This window comes from Aulonocara sp. 'chitande type north' Nkhata Bay, linkage group LG18 (assembly GCF_057382095.1).
Source record: "Aulonocara sp. 'chitande type north' Nkhata Bay isolate Kocher_YH1m ecotype deep benthic linkage group LG18, A_spYH_male_GT1.1, whole genome shotgun sequence".
In the NCBI taxonomy this organism is placed as follows: domain Eukaryota; kingdom Metazoa; phylum Chordata; class Actinopteri; order Cichliformes; family Cichlidae; genus Aulonocara; species Aulonocara sp. 'chitande type north' Nkhata Bay.
Genome location: NC_141361.1, coordinates 42,193,223 through 42,195,722, shown reverse-complemented (window position 1 = coordinate 42,195,722; position 2,500 = coordinate 42,193,223).

Below are 2,500 nucleotides of genomic sequence, written 5' to 3'. Positions count from 1 at the left end.
GGGAGACAGGAGGCCGACTCACTGCCTCGGCTAAATGGAGAGGGAATTTCAGCAGGGCCAGGGCACAGGCATGGACCTTTTTCAGCTGTAAGGGAGGCAAGAGCAAGGTGCGATGTAGGTCCCCGGGGCCTGTTGTCGTACCATAGGCACGAGTGGTGTGTGTGTGTGTGTGTGGCAAAGAGTTTCTGCGCAGTGTACCAGGGGCACGGGGAAAGGTTGTTGTACCATAGGCACGAGAAAAGTTGTCGTACCATAGGCACGAGAAAAGTTGTCGTACCATAGGCACGAGTGGTGTGTGTGTGTGTGGCAAAGTGCTACTGAGCGGTGTACCAGGGGCACGGCGAAAAGTTGTTGTACCATAGGCACGAGAAAAGTTGTTGTACCATAGGCACGAGAAAAGCTGTCATACCAGGGGCACGGAGGAAAGTTGTTGTACCATAGGCACGAGAAAAGTTGTCGTACCATAGGCACGAGGAGAGTTTGTGTGGCAAAGTGCTACTGAGCGGTGTACCAGGGGCACGGCGAAAAGTTGTTGTACCATAGGCACGAGAAAAGTTGTTGTACCATAGGCACGAGAAAAGTTGTCGTACCATAGGTACGAGGAGTGTGTGTGTGGCAAAGTGCTACTGAGCGGTGTACCAGGGGCACGGCGAAAAGTTGTTGTACCATAGGCACGAGAAAAGTTGTTGTACCATAGGCACGAGAAAAGCTGTCGTACCAGGGGCACGGAGGAAAGTTGTTGTACCATAGGCACGAGAAAAGTTGTCGTACCATAGGCACGAGGAGAGTTTGTGTGGCAAAGTGCTACTGAGCGGTGTACCAGGGGCACGGCGAAAAGTTGTTGTACCATAGGCACGAGAAAAGTTGTCGTACCATAGGCACGAGAAAAGTTGTCGTACCAGGGGCACGGAGGAAAGTTGTTGTACCATAGGCACGAGAAAAGTTGTCGTACCATAGGCACGAGGAGAGTTTGTGTGGCAAAGTGCTACTGAGCGGTGTACCAGGGGCACGGCGAAAAGTTGTTGTACCATAGGCACGAGAAAAGTTGTCGTACCATAGGCACGAGAAAAGTTGTCGTACCATAGGTACGAGGAGTGTGTGTGTGGCAAAGTGCTACTGAGCGGTGTACCAGGGGCACGGCGAAAAGTTGTTGTACCATAGGCACGAGAAAAGTTGTTGTACCATAGGCACGAGAAAAGCTGTCGTACCAGGGGCACGGAGGAAAGTTGTTGTACCATAGGCACGAGAAAAGATGTCGTACCATAGGCACTAAGAGAGTTTGTGTGGCAAAGTGCTACTGAGCGGTGTACCAGGGGCACGGCGAAAAGTTGTTGTACCATAGGCACGAGAAAAGTTGTTGTACCATAGGCACGAGAAAAGCTGTCGTACCAGGGGCACGGAGGAAAGTTGTTGTACCATAGGCACGAGAAAAGATGTCGTACCATAGGCACTAGGAGAGTTTGTGTGGCAAAGTGCTACTGAGCGGTGTACCAGGGGCACGGCGAAAAGTTGTTGTACCATAGGCACGAGAAAAGTTGTCGTACCATAGGCACGAGGAGAGCTTGTGTGGCAAAGTGCTACTGAGCGGTGTACCAGGGGCACGGCAAAAAGTTGTTGTACCATAGGCACGAGAAAAATTGTTGTACCATAGGCACGAGAAAAGTTGTCGTACCATAGGCACGAGAAAAGTTGTCGTACCATAGGCACAAGCAGTGCGTGCGTGTGTGTGGCAAAGTGTTTCTGCGCAGTGTACCAGGGGCATGTTTGAATTTACATTCTGGAGTACCAGGGGCACGAGGATTTTGCCAGTGGTGTTTTGCTTTGTCAGTGGGAGGGGGCTTAAGTGTGGGTCCACGGGGCATGCTGGAGGTCAAGGTCCATGCTGGATATGCGCTGGAGGGTAACTGCAGGAGAAGGAAAGCTAGTGGGGGATTAGAGCAGGGGAGGATGTGCGTCCCCGGGGCCTGCTGGAGGTCAAGGTCCATGCTGGATATGCGCTGGAGCGTAACTACAAGAAAGGTAAGCTAGTGGGGGACTAGAGCAGGGGAGGATGTGCGTCTCCGGGGCATGCTGGAGGTCAAGGGCCATGCTGGATATGTGGTGGAGGGTAACTGCAGGAGAAGGAAAGCTCATGGGGGATTAGAGCGGAGGAGTATGTGGGTCCTCGGGGCCTGCTGGAGGGCAAGGGCCATGCTGGATTTGTGGTGGAGGGTAACTGCGGGAGAAGGAAAGCTAGTGGGGGAGTAGAGCAGAGGAGTATGTGGGTCCCCAGGGCATGCTGGAGGTCAAGGGCCATGCTGGATATGCGGTGGAGGGTAACTGCAGGAGAAGGAAAGCTCATGGGGGATTAGAGCGGAGGAGTATGTGGGTCCTCGGGGCCTGCTGGAGGGCAAGGGCCATGCTGGATTTGTGGTGGAGGGTAACTGCGGGAGAAGGAAAGCTAGTGGGGGAGTAGAGCAGAGGAGTATGTTGGTCCCCGGGGCCTGCTGGAGGTCAAGGG